Source organism: Lissotriton helveticus, chromosome 1_2, assembly GCF_964261635.1.
Source record: "Lissotriton helveticus chromosome 1_2, aLisHel1.1, whole genome shotgun sequence".
Classification (NCBI taxonomy): Eukaryota; Metazoa; Chordata; class Amphibia; order Caudata; family Salamandridae; genus Lissotriton; species Lissotriton helveticus.
This window is the reverse complement of record NC_136058.1, coordinates 322,795,364-322,818,205: the sequence shown is the minus strand read 5'-3', so window position 1 is coordinate 322,818,205 and position 22,842 is coordinate 322,795,364. Positions and strand designations below refer to the sequence as shown.

At 46.8% G+C, this 22,842-nt stretch overlaps 1 long non-coding RNA gene across 1 annotated transcript in view; it reads left to right on the top strand.

Annotated features, from left to right (window-relative positions):
- The window catches only part of LOC144807880 (uncharacterized), a 226,765-nt gene that overhangs the window by 153,833 nt on the left and 50,090 nt on the right, over nucleotides 1-22,842 (top strand). Inside the window, exon 2 of the long non-coding RNA XR_013606495.1 lies at nucleotides 22,748-22,842. This exon is cut by the window's right edge and continues 65 nt beyond it. This is a non-coding gene — a long non-coding RNA (uncharacterized LOC144807880). The remainder of the gene's footprint in view (nucleotides 1-22,747) is intronic.

The window sequence follows — 22,842 nt, the reverse complement described above, 5'->3', positions numbered from 1 at the left end:
TAAGGCCACTCTAGCGTATCGAAGGCCATCGTAGCATCCAAGGAAGCCAAGATGGCCGGCTCACGAAGAGACGCCGCCCTCACGAGAACACCGTGCAAGCGCCGCAAATTGAGCGCCGTGTTACGGTGTGGGATAAAACCGGACTGATCCGGGTGGATCAAGTCACTAATCACCTTTGTCAGTCGGTTAGCTAATAGTTTGGCAAGAATTTTCGGTTCTGCATTTAGAAGCGAGATGGGTCTATAAGAAGCACAGCGATCCCACGGCTTCCCCTCCTTATGAATCACCACGATGGTGGACAAGATGCTGATCACGAGGAAGGGAGCCGATGTCTCGCGACTCTAGAAACATATCACGAAGATACAGAGCCATTTTGTCAGGACGCAATTTGTATAATTCAATGGGCAGGCCATTGGGACCCATGGCCTTGCCAGAACGCACGGAACGAATAGCAGTAGCCACCTCATCCGCCGCGTCCATTAGGTGTCTATCAACCTCAGATAGGCAGGGCAATGGAATATCGCGGAGCAACAAATGAGAGTCTTCCTCCGGCCTGTCAGAGACCGGAGAATACACAGTTCGGAAATGTTCCACGAAACACTCAACAATGTCAGCCGGGTCAGTCACACACACTCCATCAAGTTTCTCAATTACAGGAACCACACGACTCGCCCTCTCTTTCTTGTCCAGCCACGCAATCAATTTACCCGCCTTATCTCCAACATCATACAGTCTGCCCTGTTGCTCTCTATTCATGACTTTCGCAGCATCAGTCACCAAGGTTCTGTAATCTACTTGTTTAAGGCTGGGGGAATGAAGCTTGGCACGGGACACTCCGAGCTCCAGGTCATTCTCAAGCTTGGCTATCTCAGTCTCCAAACGGACCACCTCTTCATGTTTACTTTTCTTGGCACCAGCGATGAGAGATAAAGCCTGCCCACGAATCACCGTCTTAAAAGCCTCCCACAATGATACAGCAGAGGACACAGACCCCACATTTTCAACAAAAAAGTGATCGAGGGATTTCATCAACTCAGCACGGGTCTTGGGATTGCGAAGATACCAGGGGTTTATCGGGGCGACCCGACCCTCATTACTCATAGTAGTATCCATGCTAAGCCACAATGGGGAGTGATCGGATATGCCCCGGGCCAGGTGCCTCACCTCTCTGACAGAGGAGGCTTGCGCCACTGGCATCAGAACATAGTCGAGTCTAGAAAGACTACCATGGGCTCCAGAGTGGAAGGTGTATTGTACCTGCTCATGGTGCATCGACCTCCAACAGTCTACCAGACCCAGGGTCTCCAAAAACCCACTCAACCAGGATTGAGACTTGGTAAGATCTCTGGGGGGGTAGCGATCCACGTTACCGGAGACAACCGAGTTAAAGTCTCCACCCATCACCAAGTTACCCTCTGGGAGCCCCAGTACCACACGCCCAAGGTCCGCAAAAGTCGAGGTCTGTAGACCTGGCGGGATATATACAGTAATCAATGAGACAGTCCTCCCCTCCCATCTACCAGTGAGAGCAGCATAGCGCCCCCTATCGTCAAGAATCACATCATCTATTTCCAAAAGGAGAGAGGACCTGACGAGGATGCCCACGCCCCTAGAACCAGAAGTAAATCCAGAGTGTGCCGCGAGACGATACCCTCGCCGATTCATGGCGTGGCACGTGTTCCCAATCAGATGCGTTTCCTGCAATAGTACAATATCGGGGGAGAGGCGCCGCAGCAACTGTAACACCACTCCCCGTTTTATCCTATCTCCCAATCCATTGAAATTCCAACACATTAGTTTCAACCCACTACCCCCCATTCCGGAAAGAAATGCAGAATCCGCCCCATAACGAACACAATGACCAGATCAGAAAGGAAAACAATACGTTGCCTTGAAAGAAACTTACAAACACCCAAACTCCCCCCTCTACCCCCCAACTTGAAACCGTTACAACACCCCCCACCCTGCACCCCTGGGTTAGACTCAGAGGCCACCCCAACTTGCAGTGTGCCTGTCGCCCTAACATTAAACTAGTCTACAAAAAGAACCCCTGAGGAGGAAAGAGTCCCACTCCCCCCGCCACCCTCGGGTGTACATCAAGAAAACAGTGGCGAACCCAGATGTATGACATGTCAATTGTTCGGAAGTCGGGAATCATAATGTCACTCTTGTTCGGACACGCCATCCTCGGCTCCACCCGGATGCCCAGTTAAGTCATTCTGCTTGGGTAGAGTATCCAACCAGTCACTAAATCTCTCGGGACGATCAAAGAAGAAAGTCCGGTCCTCGTATTTAACACGCAGCCTAGTTGGAAATAGCATCGCATATTTCAGGCCCATGTCTCTCAGCCTTCGCTTCACCCCCTGAAACCCCATCCTTTGCCTCTGAACGAGCTGGGTGAAGTCCGGGTAGAAACTCACCGTCATGTTCTCAAATTTTACGGGGCCACCCGCTCTCGAAGCCTGCAGGATAATATCCCTGTCCCTAAAATTGAAAATTCTGGCAATGATAGGCCTCGGAGGGGCACCCGACTTCAGTTTCCCGCCGAGCACTCGATGGGCATGCTCCACAGCGAAAAATTTACTCAGGCCTGTAGGGGCTAGGTGACTTAAGACGAGGTCTTCCACAAGGAGATCCGTTGGCAGATTTCTGGAATTTTCAGGGATGCCAATGAGGCATATGTTGTTGCGTCGGGCCCTGTTTTCAAAATCCTCCAGTCGATGGGCCATGAGATCATTGGAGGATCGCAGATTTCCAATTTCCGTCTGCAGGTCAGACACGTCGGTCGTGAGGCTAGAAGTCTTCATATCTAGCGACTTGACCCTTTCATTGGTCTTCGACAAGTGAGCTCTGATCAGAGTAACATCAATTGCTACAGTGTCAATTTTGAGAGCGAGAGCCTCATATTGCTGGCCAATGGAAGCCTTCATGTTGGCAATGGCGCCCATGACATCCTGCAGCGTCAATTCGGTCGACGCAGCCGGGTCTTCCTTGGAGTCCTCCAGAGTTCGACTGGTGCCACGGGGGGGGCCCTTGGATTGGGTATAGCGATCCATGACATTAGTTTGGATCGGTCCCCCCCCCCGAAGAGGCGTTCGTTTTGGTTTTCCGCTTCTCGTTGTCAGCCCTGGCTATCATTTTGAATGGTGTCCCCCGAAGGGGCCCGCAAGACCTGGTGAAAATGGCCGCTCACCACCAGACCACCGAAGACCACGAAAGTGGGCTCCAGAGGCGTAGGCAGCAGCGCAGCCCAACATCCAAGCACTCACGACCGCTGGCACACAATGGAGAGGCAGAGTTAGGCTAGACCTCGGGGGGGCGAAGCAGTCCTGCGATCAGATGAGGCCAGAAGCTCTAGAACGAAACTGAAAGTCAGCTCAGGGCAGCAGGGACAACCTCTCAGGCCGTTGTTGTTCAACTACTTCCCGGCGTCCAGGAGTGTCAAGCCCCCGGTGTCGCCGTGGGGTGGGCCTCAAAAGCTCAGATCGACGTAGCGGAGGTTTCCAAAGTCCAAATTAGATTTTAAAAACAGCTACGGTGTCAGCTGAGGTTCATCTTCAAGAACCCGTCGTCAAAGTCAGGATATCTTTCAGGATATGTGCGAAGGGCGGCGAGGGACTCGGGAGCCCTGTCCTCACGCGGCCATCTCAGATGCACGCAAAGCTCCTCCTTGTTAGGTCGTATTTTTACCTTTTTATTCGTCGTATTGCACATGTTATTTTAAAAACAGTCTCAATCCATTTTTAATTAACTCACCATTTCATCTTGCATTGCCGTTCTCTCTGGTCCAGGACAGATTGTTCCGGTTGTCTGGAGTGAGGCACCACAAACCGGAAGTGAGGCTCAACCACTTCCCACAGAACCCAGAAGGAAGGTTAGCAGTCTAGCTTACCTGGATTAACATTACATGCCGGGACAGACACACAGCGGATGCGCGCAGCGGGGGTGCCAAGGCAAGCCAGTCTGCACCCATCCGTGCACCGGCCGTGCACAGCACCAGCCATGCTGCCGGTTTAAGTACTACTACGACCAGGGAACCTAACCTCAGCTACTCTGTGAAGCAGCTACAGGATTTAGGTGAGCAGGAGAATGAAGTTGGGAAATTCACACTGGAGAAAACAACTGGGCTTTTTAAAGCAGGATGTGTTGAACTGTGGCCTTTTGAATGTGAGATCAATTCCAAAGCACTCTATTGAGACACAAATACTGCTAGAGACACATAAATTAGATGCGTTATTCATGACAGACACCTGGACAGATGTAGGGTCAGATCTGGAGCTGGGTCTGATTTACCCAGTAGGGTATAAAGCGTTTCATAAACCTAGATCCAGTGGCAGAGGTGGTGGGGTTGGGGTTATCTACAAGGAATTCTGGGATATTACACCCATGGATATCGATGAGGTGGTGGGCATGGAAATACTGGGCTTCTCCATAAAAGATCCTGCAGGTCATGTGCTGACTGGCATGGTCTGCTATAGACCCCCAGGGGTAGTCAGCGGACAATTCCAACAAGGATTGATTGATGTACTCAACAATATGGCACTCACCCATACGCATTACTGATTTTAGGAGACTTCAATCTTTGGACCAATGGGAAAATGGATGCAGGCTACAACAATATCCTTCAATCATGTGCTAATTTGAACCTGCTACAATGGGTTACCAAACCAACCCATGATGGAGGCCATTTATTGGATTTAGTCTTGGCTGGGAAAGACTCGATTATAATGGACAAAGTTCTGCCGGTGGGTTGGTCGGACCACCACCTGGTTCAATTCAGAGTGATGTATGCCATGATGACTAGGCCTGCCCCCAAGGGAGACAGAAGCTTTCTGGGGAGGGACTAGAAGGGACTATTGAGGAGAGCAAATAAGTCCCCCATTTTTCATGTAGAGAATTCTTTTGATCCGAATAAACAGGTGGACGCAAACTATACAGCCCTCTGGGGGGGAAACATCCTTTACAACGCAACTTTTACCACGCAGTGCCTTTACGACGCAACTTTTACAACGCAAACCATTACAACGCAATGCGCTAGGGGGCGCTCTAGGATAGGGAATAGGTTTAATTTACTATCCAACACCTTCCCTACTATCCACGGGGACTGGAGTTAGAATAGTACATTAAACTATTCACTATCCAGTGCCCGCAAGCACTATGCGTTGTAAAGGCATGCGTTGTAAAAACAGCATTATAAAGGCATGTTTGGTAAAAGCATGCGTTGTAATGTCATTCATCCCTCTGGGGATGTATAAACAGGTAGCTAGATCAGATTGCTCCTCAAAAAAATATTAGGTTATTGGGAAGACCATCCGCCTTTTGGAATAACGAAAATTTAAGGAACCTTAAATTTGCTTGTAAACACGCAGAGAGACTATGGAGGAAGCAATATGCAAAGGATTAAAAAGCTGTCTGGAAGGAGAAAATAGCCATTTATAAAAAAGAAATTGTCACGGCCAAAGCAGAATACTTCTCCATTATAATCTCAAAGTCAACTAACAGTACTAAAAGTATCTTTAAAATAGTAAAAAGCATGGTCAACCCTGAATGTGTAAAAAATAAGATCTTACCAACACAGGAGTTCTGTGACGACTTGGCTTCCTTCTTCCTGGAGAAGATAAACAAGATTGTCGAAGGGCTGAAGGTAGAGGCCTCATCAGGCATTATGGAGCAGAAGGACAGACAAATACCAAAGGTTACTGAGATTAGGGACAGGGGTGTGATGCCATTAAAGCAGGACGCTATCATGGACCACTTTGCGCTGCCCTCGGGTGAGGAATTTATTAAGGTGGCTTCAGCAGTATCATCTGGCTCGCCCTTGGACCCCCTGCCCCATAAAATATGAAGAGAACTTGGTTCTGAATTTTTTCCGGTCCTTCGCCAGTTGTGCGACCAATCCCTTGGTAGTGGTTGGTTCTATGTTGTTGGAAGCAGGCGATAGTAACCCCCTGTTAAAAAAACAAACCGCAGACCCTAAATGCCCTGAGAACTACAGATCCATCTCTCTTCTCCCATACCCAGTGAAGATCAGGTAGCGTCTGGTGAGCAGGTCGCTTTCCCAATTCCTGGAGGCTGACAACAAGCTGGAGGAGGAGCAATTTGGGTTCCGCCCAGGTCATGGGATGGAAACTGCTCTGATAACCGTCCTGGACGACCTCCGAATGTGTGCAGACAGGGGTCAATCGGCGATTTTAATCTTGCTGGACCTGTCTGCCGCTTTCTATACGGTTAATCACGAGATCCTCCTAGCTAGGCTGGAAGAAATGGGGGTGGTGGGTGTAGCCTTGAGATGGATTCAGTCATATCTGTCTGATAGACAGCTGGCAGTGGCCCACCCCCTTTCCAATCGGACTTTGCTGACATCAAGCATGGGGTACCTCTGGGGTCCTCAATCAGCCCTATTCTATTTAATGTTTATATGCAGCCGCTGATAGGCATCATCAAGTCATTCAACATTAGGTTGGTGAATTATGCTGATGACACCCAGCTGATTCTGTCTTTGGAAGGTGGCCCTGATGGGGCCCTGGAGAATTCCCATGCCTGTATGAGGGAGATGAAAAACTGTCTGAGAGACAACTCACTGCAATTCAACAATGATAACATTGAGATCATGCATTGTGGAGTGGGTAGAATGCCGCCAGTTCTCCCTACCAACCTCTGGCCTATTCCCACGGAGACTCCTTTGGTACCCGTGGGGATGGTGCAAAACCTGGGGGTCAGCTTTAAAGATAAGCTGAACCTAGAGTCTCATGTCAACAAGCTGGTGGGGAGCTGCTATACTCTCATTAGAAAACTGCGGAAGGTGCTGCCAGTCGTACCAACTCAGGCCAGAGCTTTAGTAGTCAGGAGTATCATTATGAGCCGCCTGGATTATTGTAACACCTTGCTACTGGAGTCCCCAAAATATCTGCTTGAAAGACTCGAGAATTCAGGCAGCAGTAGCAAAACTTGCACAGCAGTCGTCTTCATCTCAGGCTCTAGCAGAGTTGCACTGGCTCCCGGTGGCTCAGAGGGTACAGTTTAAATCCCTCTGTATCGTGTTTATGGCTCTACACGGACTTGTGCCCAAACCGATACAGAGGAGGTTTGGATGGTATATTCCCACACGTAACCTCCGCTCCTCATCAGCCAATCTTGTGATCATACCCAAAACAAATAGAGTAACCTTAAGGGGTAGAGCGTTTGTCACGGCTGCTGTGCACCTTTGGAACAACCTCCTCCTTGAATTGAGACAGACAGAGGAACTATTGCTGTTTCGTAAAAAAATCAAAACCTGGCTATTTCCCAGAATATAATTTCCACCCAGTATGATTTGTAGCATTCCTAGTCAGAAACTTAGGTGTCACAGCGCCATGATGCCCGTGGGGTTACAGTGCGCTTTATAAATGTTCTTACATACATACATATCAATATATTGAACCAAAACTGAATTTCCTGGCATGATTAAAGTCTCCAAAGTAGTTTTAGAATCTGATTAAAAATTGAAGGACTCTCTGTGTACCCTTGAAGAACTCGGCACCATGCCAAAACACGTCTCCGAACCGGAATGCAAATAAATACTGGCTGTCTGGATGTAAAGGAATCGAGAAAAATGCTTGGCACAAATCAATCACTGTGTACCATTCAGCATCACAGGAAATTTGGTCTAGGACTAATGCTGGATTTGGCACTACTGGACAACAGGGTACTACAATTTTATTTATTTTTCTTAAACCCTGCACTATTCTTTATTTTCCACTGGGCTTCTTAATTCCTATAATAGGCGAATTACAAGGACTGCTCAGTATTTCTTTCAGAATTTCCTGTTCAATCATTTGGTCAATCACAGGAGTGACTCCTGCAATTACTTCCAGACTCAATTTGTACTGAGGTGTGTTTGGATATATGGCACCCTCTTCACCGTAATCTGAATTGGATCTACATGTGTTATTAGGCTAATTTGTTTTCCTGTAAAATCCCATACATCCGACCTCATTGAACTTTTTAATTCTTCAGGTGTATTCTCTTTAGTGAGAAGTGAAAACAACTCATCCACTTCTGTCCCTTGCTTTGCTAACATCATTTTAAATGTGACATCTTCATCAGGTGTCTGAAACACAATGCCATCTGGCTTACAATAGATTTGCACAATAAATCTCTGCCCAAGAAATTTACTGGACTCGAGTTACATACCACAAAATGATGCATGTCCCTGAAACTCCCAATATGAACTTCTATTGGATTTGTGACTGCTGTTCTAATATGCTTATTTGAGAATCCTACCACTTGGACAGTTTCTCCCGAGAGGGGTAGGTTCAGAATTTCTGCTGCTCTCACAGTAGAATGGGTAACACCAGTGTCCACTAAGAACGTAATATCTTTACCTTCCGTCAACAAATGAACCTAACTGATCTACCGCCAAGATACACCAGTACGTACTTTTCCTCCCCTTAGCTTGAAATGTGAATATCCGCAATTGTTGTGGGACAGACATGTATTTTTTAGGTACAATAATGGGTGCTTTGGGGGCGTTGTTCAGGTCACTTAGGCTGAAAGGTGCTCGAGAGGGAGATGCGTCGCTGACTGTCGGTTTGCAGAGAGGCCTAGCTGTTCCTGTCCTATCCTGATTTTTGTCCCTTTAAGTCTTTAATTCCATGTCAGGACCGGAGGTGAGGATTATTTACTTTATTTTCTTTGCTTTATTTCTTTGCTTTAATATAACAAATTTCATACAGCAACTTTTTTAAAACAACAACATATAACAACTACATTTCCCAAAAGTCCAGGAAAAGAAAACAACAGTCTCTAGGTAGTCCTTTCATTGTGTTCATGGTTCTCATTCAATAAATCTCTGTGACACTTCCTGCACGTCCTCTTTCTTCGCTGCTCGGCAGCTGGAGTTAAGTGCTTTTATATTTTTTCCTTAACTGTGGATTTGTTTGCTTCCCTGGACAGAGCCCAGGCGAGTATAAAAAAGTTTTTTTACCCTCGGGGTTTCCGCGGGGCCGGTCGGAGCAGGGGCCGTCCATCTGGCCGCTTTCAGAACCAAAACCCCCAGGGCAGGGGGCAAGCTCTGGACGTGGGCAGTACGAAACAGACCAGTGTTTTAACAACTTTTACCCGACCAGAGGGCAACGCTTCCAAGCCGCGGAGGATGCAAGCGCGGCAACAATGGAAATGCTAAATGTGAGTGTTTTGTCCGCTGCGCAGTTGCGAGTTGGGGGCAGGCTGCCGCAATTCTTCCCCACCTGGGAAGTGCTGACAGAGGACGCTTGGGTTCTCCAGACTGTGCGGGGGTTCCAGATAGAGTTTTGCGGCTCCACCCGCCATGACGTCCGACCGTGTCCAATATTTTCTGCTTGTCTGACGCAGTCATGGTAGACGAGGAAGTGGCCCATCTCTTACGCAAATGGGCGGTATGCCATACAGGGGTTCACCCTGGGGGCTTCCTCAGCAACATCTTTTTAGTAGACAAACCTGACGGGGGCTGGAGGCGGTCATCAACCTTCGGGAGTTTAACCTGTGGCTGGTGTACAGGCATTTCAAAATGGAGGGCATTCATCTGCTCAGAGACATCCTCCTGTCACTTAATTGGATGGTGTGACTGGACCTGAAGGAAGCGTACCTGGTTGTCCCGATATTTCTGCCACACAGACGGTTCCTTCAGTTTCTCTGGCACGGTCAGGCCTTCGAATTTCTATCTCTCCTGTTCGGACTCTCGTCGGCCCGTGGTGCTTCACCAAGGTTCTCAAGCTGGCGGTCAATAAGCAAAAAGGGGCCCCCTGAAAACAACAATATAGGGCAGACTAGCAGGGGAAACACAGTCAATAAAGCACATGAAGCAGTCTAGCCCTTCTACTGGATGACCAAGGCTCAATTAGAGTCCTATAATACCATTAGCAGTTATAAACTCACTGAGGCCCAGAGCAGCATGGACTAAATCAAAAACGATTCATTATCACAAAATGTATTCATATTTTATTTCATTTTTTAGATAAGATGACAATCATAATTTTATACAACACATCATACAGTCAAAGGATCCATCACAAAGATAATACAATCAAGAATACTTTGAACATTGTCCCAAAAACCCAATCACTCATTCTATCTATTATACAACACACTCACTCGTTCTCACAACATCATACTACTCAAACAAATCGCACAAGCTCTCAACTTTCAAACTTCATTCCATATACATCAATCTAGAGATGCTAGATGTTATACAAAATTCAAACGTCCTGGAGGGTCTCCTGGATACAAATTGGAGACTAGGTGGTCAAGACACAGGACAGTTTATCAGCACCAACACGCGTTTCGGTGCACGGCCAGGTCACTGTCCCGCACCTTTGTCAGGGCGTGCAATAGAAGGGGATGGCAGGGAAAATGGGACAACACAGTAACAGCAATCAATCACGTGGAGATATGGGCTCACGTCAGGATATAAACATCAGGCTCCCCCGTGCTGTATTACTCGGTGGCCATCGGGTTCAACCGGTCTAGCATCCCCGAATAAGACTCACTAGATCAGGGGTCTGATACGTTCTATAAAGGCGGCCGACTCAACAAGTAGGATAGTAGAAGCCAGGCAATCGACAAATCCGCCTTCTGATCTCGGGAAGTTCTCTCACGTATCTGGTAACAATGTTACAGCGTAAAGTGACGACTTTCGGTCCGTGGATCCCGGGATCCACGGACCGAACGTCGGCCGCCTTTATAGAACGTATCAGACCCATGATCTAGTGAGTCTTATTCAGGGACGCTAGACCGGTTGAACCCAATGGCCACCGAGTCCACCCTCATTCTGACCTTGGACCTCATTCACAGAGAGTCTTAAACCACCCATCCTGACTATTTCTTTGCATCCCCCGGTACCCTTTTGTGTGGATCCCGGCCTCTACCCCCGTGGTCTACGAAATACAGCACGGGGAGACTGATGTTTATATCCCGTTGTGAGCCCATATCTCAACGTGATTGAATGCTGTTTCTGTGTTGTCCCATTTTCCCAGCCATCCCCTTCTATTGTACGCCCTGACGAAGGTGCGGCCCTGTGACCTGGCCGTGCACCGAAACGCGCGTTGGCGCTGATAAACTGTCCTGTGTCTTGACCACCTAGTCTCCAATTTGTATCCAGGAGACCCTCCAGGACATTTGAATTTTGTATAACATCTGGCATCTCGAGATTGATGTATATGAAATGAAGGTTAAAAGTTGAGAGCATGTGCGATTTCTTTGAGTTGTATGATGTTGTGAGAACGAGTGAGTGTGTTGTATAATTGATAAAATGAGTGATTGGGTTTTTGGGACACTGTTCAAAGTATTCTTGATTGTATTATCTTTGTGATGGATCCTTTGACTGTATGATGTTTTGTATAAAATGATGATGGTCATCTTATCTAAAAAACAAAATATGAATAAATTTAATTTTTGATTTAGTCTCAAGCTGGCGGTGGAATACCTGAGAGCGCACCGAGTCTGCCTGATCGTCTACTTCGACAATATTCTCATTTTGGCCCAATGCCCTTTGCAGCTGCAGAGTCAACTACAGATGGCAGTGGGTTTCGTGATCAACGAGCAGAAATCCCTCCTAATCTCGATGCAGAAAGCAGTTTTTCTGGGGTTCGTTATAGACTCCACCTCAGCGTTGCTAAGTCTGCCTTCCTGGAAGGTGGCGAAGATTAGTCATGAGATCCGTCAAACCCTAGCCAGACAGAAGACTTCTCTGCATCAGATCGCACGTCTTGTGGGGCTGTTTTCGGCCTCTATTCAAGCAATCTTCCCGGGCCCGTTGCACTACCGGGCCCTTCAGCGCTTGAAAACGCACGATTTGGGGAGAGGCCTGACATATTCTCAGGTGGTTCCTCTGACAGACGAAGTGAAGGAGGAATTGGAGTGGTGGCTAGCGCAGATGGAGGCATGGAATGGAAGAGCTATCTTTGGTTCCGCTCTTGACCTGGTGATAGAGTTGGATGCCATCCAGGCAGGCTGGGGTGCGCTGTGTGGGGATTCCTCCACCAGTGGAATTTGGTGTCCTCAAAAGCAACGGCTTCATATCAATTCCCTAGAGCTCCTGGAGGGTTCCTTTGCATTCCATTGCAGGACCAAGGACCGGATCCAGGCCTCGGTGCTCCTGAAAATAGACAATGTGTTAGCGGTCAGATATATCAATCATCTGGGCGGCACCCGGTCCAAAGCCTTGGCGAACATGGCAAAAGAGTTCTCAAAGTTTTGCCTAGCCAACCAGATCTCGTTGACGGTGGAATATCTCTCAGGTCGAGACAATTTAGTGGTGGACTGACACTCCTGATACTTGTGGGACGCCAGTATGTGGAAGTGGGCCCATCTGCAGTAGCTTTGGGGGCCTTTCTCCATCGACCTCTTTGCATATCGCCTCGACCGGCCGCTTCCCTGGTTCTTCAGTTGGAGACACATTATTTTGTATGTTGCACATAACAATACAAGATGCACAAAAACAGCCGGTACAAAACATTTCATATTGATAAAGAGACCGTGGCTGCAGCCTCGGATTAGCATAAATGTGGGCGCGCTCTCTCAAGCGCCTGCAGGCAGCGCCGCACAACGAGGCGCAACTCCTGCTAACTTTAAGGCAGGGGCAATATATGAAATGATGTCTGTGGGGAGACAGCGGCCAGTGGCGGCCTAAGGGCAACCTGATACATTTGGTGCTCTCATGTCTCTTGCCTAGTGCACCCACACAACCCCCCATGCTCGAAGTGCAGCCGTCACCCTACCCGCCCGAAGTAGTTAGAAGCGTCTGATCGCGCACACTGTTTAAATGCCATTCCTACATTATTTATTGATTAACAGTGTAGAATAGGCGCTCTAGTTAACGCGCCCTAAGTAATGACGTAGCGCGCATGGCCGCCATCTTTGACGCGACTGCGCATGCACGTGGAGTGCGAATAAGCACGGAGGACGCTAGACGCTCGGCGCTCTCCTGCGAAAGTGTTAATATCAATAAATAGATAACCCAGTATACCTGCCTATGTGGTATTCATTTGGGAAGCTGCACAGCATCTGTACAGTGGCGACGAGGGCGGGATGCCCACAAAAAATGGAACGGTCACCAGAAGAGATAAGTAAGACCCCACTTGGGCACAGAGAGGCACCAGCATACGCCAGAGGCCCACCACGAGGAACCACAGACAGCACAGAGAGGCAACACAGCAGGAGAGTGTGGCAGAGGCGCGAGGAAGGAAGAGAGCTGCGCCAATATATCAAGGTACCAGAGGCAGTGGTACCATACAGTAAGGAAGTGCAGCAAGGACAGCAACCAGCAGGGAGACCTGACGGCGAACAAACAGAGACAGAGGAAGGACACCGTGGGAGGTGAATACAGGGACGTACCTGCAACCCACAGAGGCCCTGGCGGAGCGAACAGGAAACAGAGAATGACGCGCAGAAGGACCCTCACCGACCCAAGTGCATGGTGAGAGCGCAAACGCACCGGGCAGCCCGAGAGGTCCAGGGGTGGAACCAGATCCCGTTTTTACCCAAGCCAGGAGAGCCCCAAATAAAGTGGGAGGACTGGAGAGAGTACTTCATGAACTATATAGAAGCTCTAGAAGATGAGAACGGGGAGGCCTTCCCCAGCGCAAGGAAGAGGAGGATACTTTTGCACAACCTAGGCCCGGAAGGGATAAGGGTCTTTCAGAATTTGGTGCCCACGCCCAGACCAAATGCAGAGGACGATGTATTTAGACATGCTATAGAAGATCTGAACAACCACTATTGTCCCGCAGTGTGCAATTCCATCGACCGTTACAATTTCCAGCAGAGAAAACAAGAAGCCGACGAGTCCATAGATGACTATGTGGCCGCATTGAGGAAGTTAGTGATAACATGCAAGTTCGGTGCCCTGCATGACGATTTCATAAAAGACCAGATAGTCATGCACACTACCAACAAAACAGTTCAAGACAAATTGTGTGTGAACGGAGAGGCCTCGCTGAAGGAAGTAATAGCCATGGTGAAGAAAGCAGAACTGTCGAAACAGTGTGCTGACACAGCAAAGAGAGAAGCTGCCCAGAGGACCATGGTGAACAAAGTAGACGATGCAGAACCACCAGGAAGGAGCAAAACCGCGATGGCAGAAGGTAAAGGGCCAAACAGGTGGACGGGGAAACCTGGACAACAGTGGAAGCAGAACAAAGAAAGCAAGACCACGTGCTACAGGTGCGGAAGCCAGTCCCATGCGTCCCAAGACAAACGTTGTCCGGCGTTCAGAGCGAAATGCATGTTCTGTGGCATAATAGGTCACTACGGGAAGGTATTTCGCTGCAAGGTAAGAAGGCCCACGGTGAAGTACGTGGCGCAAGACCAACAGGAAGACGACGAAAAATAGCAGGATGAGTAAGACAACGTACTATGCATGGAAGGGCAAGTACTGGGCATAGACTGGAAGCGTTCCCGCAATCCACAGTGTGACATGGTGATTGGAGGAGTGAAGATCAGGATTGTAGTAGACTCAGGATCCCCCTATACCATCGTCCAAAGAGCAGTGTGGAACGAAGAATTCAGACCCAGCTTGGGCCCACGACTAGAACCACCCGACATAAGACCGGTGACGTACACGGGGGAAGCCATTCCGATGGTCCGGTACAGAGTTCTAACCTTTGAGTTCAGAGGAAGGAGTGCAGAGTGCAAATTGTATGTAGCAGAGAAGGGCCCATCCGTCCTAGGATGGATGGACCAAGGGGACCTAGGAATTCAATTGGACCCAGGGGGAGACACGCAAGTGCTGATGACAGCCCCAGCAAGCAGGCCGGGCTTGGAGAAGATGAAGAGCAAATTTCCTAAAGTATTCGGCGGGAAGGTCGGCAAGTTGGAAAAATTCACGCACCGGATATAGCTCAAGGAGAACTCCAGGCCTATATCCCACAAAGTAAGGAACGTGCCCCTAGCGGTGAGAGAAGCGGTACAGCTGGAATTGCACAGACTAGAGGAGAATGGAATCATCGAGCCAATAAATAGCACCGAGTGGCTGGCGCACCTAGTGGTGACAATGAAACCAAATGGCAAGGTTCGTCTATGTGTGGACCTTCGAGAACTGAACAAATGTATAATCGTGGAAAAATTCCCCCTGCCTCGCATAGAAGAGATGTTGGCCAAAACAAAGGGAGTAAAGTGGTTCTCCACATCCGCCTATCACCATATAGCTTTACATCCAGCAAGCCAGAAGTTGACATCGTTCATAACACCCTTCGGGTGTTATCAGTTCCGAAGAATGCCCTTCGACCTTGCTTCAGCAGCAGCAGTTTTACAGAAACTAATGCACCGCCTATTTAAAGACATCGAGGGAATACAGTACTTCCAAGACGACATATTGGTGATGGGGAAGGATCAGAAGAACCATGATAGGAAACTGGACAAAGTACTTCTAGTCCTGGAGAGCAATGGCCTAACAGCGGAATGGGAGAAGTGCCGACTTGGTATGACATCAGTCACATACTTGGGACACGAGATCGGAGAACGCGGCATCACACCCAAACGAGCAAATGTGAAGGCAATTTGCAATGCTTTTGCCCCAACAAACAAAGAAGAAGTAAGATCCTTCATAGGAATGGCTTAATATTACAGTAAATTCATGCAACACTTTGCCACCAAGACGCACCACCTGAGACAACTCATAAAGGACAAAACAGTGTTCACTTGGACCGAAGAGACACAAAAAGAATTTGACACCTTGAAAAATAACGTTAACCAAGCTATACCCCTACAAGGGTACGACCCCCTAGGGCGGTCAGTTTTGACAACGGACACCAGTGAGAAGGGGTTGGGAACAGTCCTCGTGCAGGAGAGGAAATATGGAACGATGGAGACCCTCAGCTTCGCATCAAGATCCCTTTCGCCCACAGAACAGAAATTTAGTGTAATTGAGAAAGAGATGCTGGCGGTCGTGTGGGCCATGGGGAAGTTTCGCCAATTCCAATGGGGCACGAGGTTCCTACTCAAAACTGACCACAAACCGTTAGTCAAAGTACTCACCTCAAGCGGACATGCGAGTACCACACCACGCATTGCTAAGATGACCTTGAAATTACTAGAGTACAGGTACGATGTAGAATACATCCCAGGGACACAAAACAAGGTGGCAGATTACCACAGTAGAGCCTCAGCAATGGAAGGAGCTCCTGACGAAACAGCAGAGAACGAGGAGATGTCGGCAATGATGGAAGACCAAGAAAGAGTGATAAGCATCCAGGAGTGGTCTGAAGCTTATGCAGAAGACAAGAACATAAGGGAGGTCAAAGAGTGCATAATACACGGATGGCCTGATAAGAAACACTTGCGAGAAACACTCCGGAGGTTCTATGAAGTCCGAGAGGAACTGTCAGTGGGTGACAATGGAACATTCCTGTACAAAGGAGACAAGGTGATCCCCCGGACAACGCTGATTCCCCGTCTGTTAGCGATGCTGCATGAAGGACATCTAGAAATTGTCAAGACTAAGATGAGGACGAAGCAAACGTACTGGTGGCTCGAAGTGGACACCCAGGTTGAAAGACACGTGAGGGACTGCGATCAATGTCAGAGAGCAGACAAAACGCTGAAGCTCCTATGGCCGGCCTTGGGGAAATTTGTCAATCCCAGTGATCCATGGGAAGAAGTGTCCGTAGACATTCTGGGACCAGTGCTAGATACCCACAGAACGCCGAAATATTTATTTGTCCTCGTGGACAAGTACTCGAAATGGCCCGAGGTGCACATACAGGAAGAGATGGACACGGAAACTGTGCTCCGGTTCCGCACATCGGTCTTCCTCAGGGAAGGTATTCCCAGATCCATTTTGAGCAACAATGGGCCGCAATTTACCTTGGAAAAGTGGTATAAATACGGCGAGAGGAACGGGAACAAAGTCAAGCACACTTCCATATACCATCCGGTGAGTAATGGCCAAGTGGAGCAGTTCAGTCATAATGAGGTCCATACAAGCCGCTATCACGATGGTCAAGGATTGGGAGAAGGAAGTCCAAAGTATGATATGGGCTTAGCGCATCACCCCTACCAGCACGGGGTATAGCCCTTTCCAAATCTTGAGAGGACGGCACCCCTTTACCAAGGATAACTTAGCATGGAGGGAAAAGACAATCACAAGCAAGGGGTCTCCAGCAGTGGTACAGTACAATCTAGAGAGAGCCCAATGGATATATGCCGAACATTACAACCAGCGAAGAAACATGAGGGAGACAGCCCTTGAGAGAGGGGAATGGGTGAGAGTCAAGTTAGCTGTGCTAAGGAGAAAGGGGGACAGTAAATTCAGCCAACCTCTACAAGTAAAAGAAGTGTATGACAGGGCAGCATTTCTCAGCGACGGAAATGTGTGGTCCCAGGATCGCATGTCTAAATGCAACAAGATCTTACGATGGTCCCATGAAGACACTGAGAGGACAGTACAGGACTGTAGACAATGGGAGAATGAGGAAGGTAACCCAGGGGAAGAGGAGAACCCTGGAGCAGAGGGAACCCTTGAGGAGTTGGGAGGCAATGATGTAACCGAGGAAGAGGAACAACCTGGAGAGGAGAGGGTGACCCCGAAGAGAGAGGGGCCGTGCATCCAAGGGGGGTTAATTTGCACCAGGGGCCGACACCTACGGTTGTTCGTTCACATAGCCAAAGATTGTGCTGTCAGATTGACGTAGCCTTGGGCCCGTGCGTAGGAACGGCTTGGGTCTCATATAGTAAATATTAAACAGTCGCTATAGGCGCAGAGCACAGGAGCACGCAACGCAGATTGTCGTCCATTGGTCTGTATCACTGCCATTTACATTTTTGCTTCCGCCCTCAATTTGGAATAGGGCGTAAGTAGCTGGCAGTTTTCTACCCAGAGTGGGGACATTTTCTCAGATCACTTGTGTACATAGACTAAAAGAAGTCCACTTGAGTGCCATGGATGGTCAGCTAATACTTTTCAATTTTTATCAGTCAGTCAGTCAGTTCAACTTTATTCGGATACAATAGTACCCATAAAAGCACACAAACAAATACATCACATTAGATAACCAAAATTCAGTTTAAAAACAATTAAAATATCCAGTACACAAATGCTAAAGTGACTTGTGCAAAACTATACAGATTATCGGTTCGTTCAGAAATGAGGTTATTCTATATAACAACATCACTGGTCCATCATGGATCTTCGTGCCCGTACTGCAGATCTTAAAAATACATCACATTAGATATCCAAAATTCAGTTTGAAAACAATTAAAATATCCAGTATACAGATGCTAAAGTGACTTGTGCAAAACTATACAAATTATCAGTGCATTCAGAAATTAAGTTATTCTATGTAACGACATCACTGGTCCATCATAGATCTTCGTGCCCTTACTGCAGATTTTTAAAAAGTAGTTGTACGAAAAATAAGATCAGCGTCATCCAATTCTATCATTATTCGATATGCTACCTCCAAACAAATTGGTCTTTTTTTATAAAAATACGGACTTAAAAACTGTTTAAAATACTTGGTATAGTATGTGCAGAAAAATATAAAGTGCATAATGGTTTGCTCACTCCTCCCGTCACATGGGCACAAATTAAGGTTTGAGTTTGGACTATAGCCTAATGGGAAGCAGAGCAAAAATCTAATTGTGCCAGCTCTCAGACTAAACAATAAACTAGTTTCTCAACGGCTCATAGGTAGAGACAGGTATTTGTGAAGTGTGTAGCTGTACCGTTCTATAGCCATATAGTTATGTACAGTTGTCTTCCTGACCTCTACAATCTCCTGTTCATTCTTATATAGGGTGTACAGTGTATTCTGCAATTCTATTTTAGCGACTGAGATCGCAAGTGTGGGATCCCAAAAGAGGTTTTCCATATTTCTACTACGTAAGCTACCAAACACTCCGCTCAGCCATGGAATATCTAGACACTTATCGCAGCGTAAGCAGTCCTTAATTATTGACTGTGTCAGGGAGGCTGCTTCATTCTTTCATACAGCAACCCACATAAGTGCCGGGCGTGCCCGAATAAAATCAGTTATGAAATTGATGTTAAGCTCTTTGTGACATACATATTGGGGGGTCGAAATTGGGAAATTTAATAGTTTCCTGCAAAACCTATTCTCTTCTTGCTGTATAGGTAGGCAATTAGCCGTTCCCCAGATCTCAGCACCATATGAGGCCACCGGGGTACACTGAAGTCTGTAAATTTTCTGCACAGCTAAAAGTGCACCCTCAGATTTAGGGCGAGGTATACTTAAAATAGAATTAAATGGCCTTTGAGAACTTACTTCTGGCGTGAGCTATGTGCTCACTCCAGGAGTTGTTCGCAGCAAAGGCCAAATAAATAAATGATGTTACAGATGTCATCTTGTGGCCATCAATTGTATTAGGTCGGAGAATGTGCTTACCCGGGCCACTACTCATTAAAAATGATTTTTTTAAATTTACCAACAGGTCTAAATTATTCATATAGCTATTAAAATTTTGGACAAGGAGGCGCAGTGAATTAGCAGTATGGCCAATGAGAACTGCGTCGTCTGCATAGAGCAGCACGGGAATGGGTTGTTTATTAATATAAGGGACATCTTGGGTGGCCAGTTTCAACGAAGCGTTCAGGCCATTGATATATATAATAAAAAGCAGGGGGGGCAACACGCACCCTTGTCTGACCCCCCTGCCAATATCAATGACACCCGAGATATCTCCACCCATCCCGAGTCTTACTTGGGCCTTAAGATCTTTATGCAAAAAAGCCAGAAAATTCATCAAAGTTTCATCAAGGCCCCCTGCCAAAAGGATAGCCCACAGCTTTGACCTATTAACTAGGTCAAAGGCTGTGGACAAATCCATAAAAGCCATATAGACCGGAGATTTTTTGGCGCTAGCATATTTGCCGATAATTAGGTTCAGGTTCAGGCATTGTTCTTTAGTTTCTACCTTTCCTCTGAAACCCAGCTGATAGGGATCTAAAATATTGTTAGCTTCTGTCCAATCTATGACCTTATTGTAGAGAATTCTACCTAAAATGCTTAACGTGTTATCTATTAGGGAGATGGGGCGATAATTACACTGTAGGGATCTATCCCCCTACTATTATACTTGTGGCCCATGTAGCAGGAGTCTTAGCCAACGTCAAATTATAAAAGATATTCAGAAGCAGGGGCGTCCAAAAACCCGGGTTCCACTTAATTAAGTCTATGGGCAGCCCATCATGGCCTGGCACCTTATTCCCCAGGCTTTGATTAATTGCTTCAAATACTTCAGAAATACTGATCTCTATTGGAGTTGGCTTGCCCGGGATAGGAAGTGAATTACTTGGGGGCGATGCAGAGTAAATAGTTGAAAAATGGTCCACCCAAGCATCACTAGCTATATTGCAGCTAATTGGCGTCAATGACTGGCCCATAGAGCGCACATCTCTCACTGCCGCCCAAAAGATATTACCATTTTTTTTATTAGCCGCATCAGACAATTTAACCCAGCATTCAGTCAAAACTTCTTTCTTCCTATTTTTGACAGCCACCTTATATTCCTCTCTTCCCCGTTTAACTGTCATAGGACATCTTGGAGTGGCAGTTAGTGCCCTGCGTAGGTTCCTATTTGCCTCAGAGCAAGCATGGTTGAACCATCTAGGGGGAAGTGCCACCTTTTTAAGAGGTTTGGATAAAATAGTGTTGACCATCCCGCAAATCTTCCCGAAATCCCCAATCATCTGCAATGGCGGGGTTTTGAGAGAAAGGCAAGAGTCAATAAGTGGCATATTACTATTTATCAATGTCCTAAACATTTCTGGATTATCGGCCCCCTTCCAATGTTATCTTAATTTATCTGTTGAAACCGATAAATTGGATGCCCCACATTCAATCTGAAAACTGGGTCGGCAGGTTGCATGTAGTAATATTTTAATGGGGTTGTGATCCTCAAAGTTAGAAAGTATGACTTCAGCAGTTGCCAACCGTTTTTCAATTATGGGGCATACAAAGATATAATTTATGGTAGAACTACACCCCTTCCCCTATAGGTTGGATAATTTATCATGTCAGAACCTGCTGTCAGGTCCATACCATTAGATAGGTTATGGGATTTTATCAGCCCATTAAGTTCCTTGCCTCTACTGATTGAAGGTTGTACAGAAGGGGCTATGCCCTTCGCTGTTCCTATTTTATTAATCCTAGCATTAAAATCACCTCCTACTAGAAATCCCAAAGGGACTACCTTACCAGATTGGCTATCTAAATCTGAGATGAAATCGAAAAGCTTTATAAAGCTTTTGTTTGGGACTGACTGGAAATCATTATTATAAAAATTTAACAAATAAAATTGGATTCCTCTTTTGAACAATACGGCCTGAAAATGTAGACTATGAGTTGGGATTATTTTAAAACTTTCCCCTGCTGTCACCTAAAATCCTATAAATAAACCACCCGATGGCCTTCCCATCCTGGGTATTTCTGAAGGTACACTGAAACAGTGATATCCCTCAATAAATAAATCTTCAGTGGTCCAGGTTTCTTGGAACATGAGAATATCATATTCCCTTATTACATTTACCCATTCGGTATTATCTAATTTTGACCGTAGGCCTGCCACATTCCAGCTGAGTACACTCAAACTGGCTTCCTTATCTCTATTAACCATTTTTTTTCTTCCCTAGAACATAATTTGGTGCCTGTAGTGTGTTTTCTTCTGACATATTACTATTAATCGCAGGGTCTAAGAACTGTGATGGTCAGTCTTGGTGGTCTAGGCTGCTAAGAGCTTGATAATTATTGGTCAAGTGTATAGTAGCATTCAAAAAGGTGGGTGGTCGTTTATAGAAATATCCCAATGGAAGCGCACTAATGCTAGTTGGAGGGTTCAGGGTTTCATCAGTAATGGACAAAAGATGGCGAACCATCTGGGGCCTTCTGAAATTTAGGACAACACAGTCCCTTTTGATGCATTTATTAGAATGGCCTACCCATCCTACTCTTCTAGCCATAATTATTTCCTCCCTTCCGTATGGATCAAATTTCTTATGCTTATGAAGCCAGTCCACAGATTTTCTTTGTAAGTCATACCAGGACTCCCTCTGCCCCTCTTTAATGCAGGAACGCCACTTAAAACCAGCCCATAAGGTGCAGAGGCTGGTGGAAGATCTAAAACATCTGAGTTATCGATGGCATTTGGCTTCCTAGAACCTTGAATGACTTTGTCTCAATCAATAATTGGCATCTGAGACTGTTTAGACAATCTGCATGGGTTTACATTTTCTTTACATGTGTTATTTTACGCGCTCCCAGAAGGTAACCTAGTACTTTTGCTTGTATTATTGGCATCTTTATTGGAAGACAATGGGACCCCCCCTCACTGCATATGCTACCTGGCGTTAATTGGGGTAATATAGTGGTGGTGGCTACACATGTAGGGGGTAAGGGCTTATCAGCAGTTGTGTGGCCAGGCTGTGAGGGTTGTAGCGCAATTATACTTTCTCCAACCCTTTTTATGTTAGCGGCTACATCATTTATTTTGGACATTTCTTTCCATAAGCCATCAAGTTTTTTAACAAATACCCCCATTAGATCATCCAATCTGGATTCAAAACCTTCCATTAAGGTGTCCAGAATTTCAATACCCATGTCCGTTGCTATGGAACCAGTGGCGGAAGGAGGTTCAGTCTGAGTCGAAATAGAATTAGACACCCTAGCCTCCAATAATCCATTACCAACATTATTGCTTAGAGCGTCTGTAACAGAGTCAATTAGCTTACAGCTATGTTCAACTTGATTAGATTTTAATGCATTTTTCTTTCCACCAGGGGCTGAAACAGTCGGAATCCGTCGTTTAATTGTCTTGCCTCGAGTATTACTGGCTGGGGCAAATGAGTCATGATTATTCGAGGATGGAACAGAT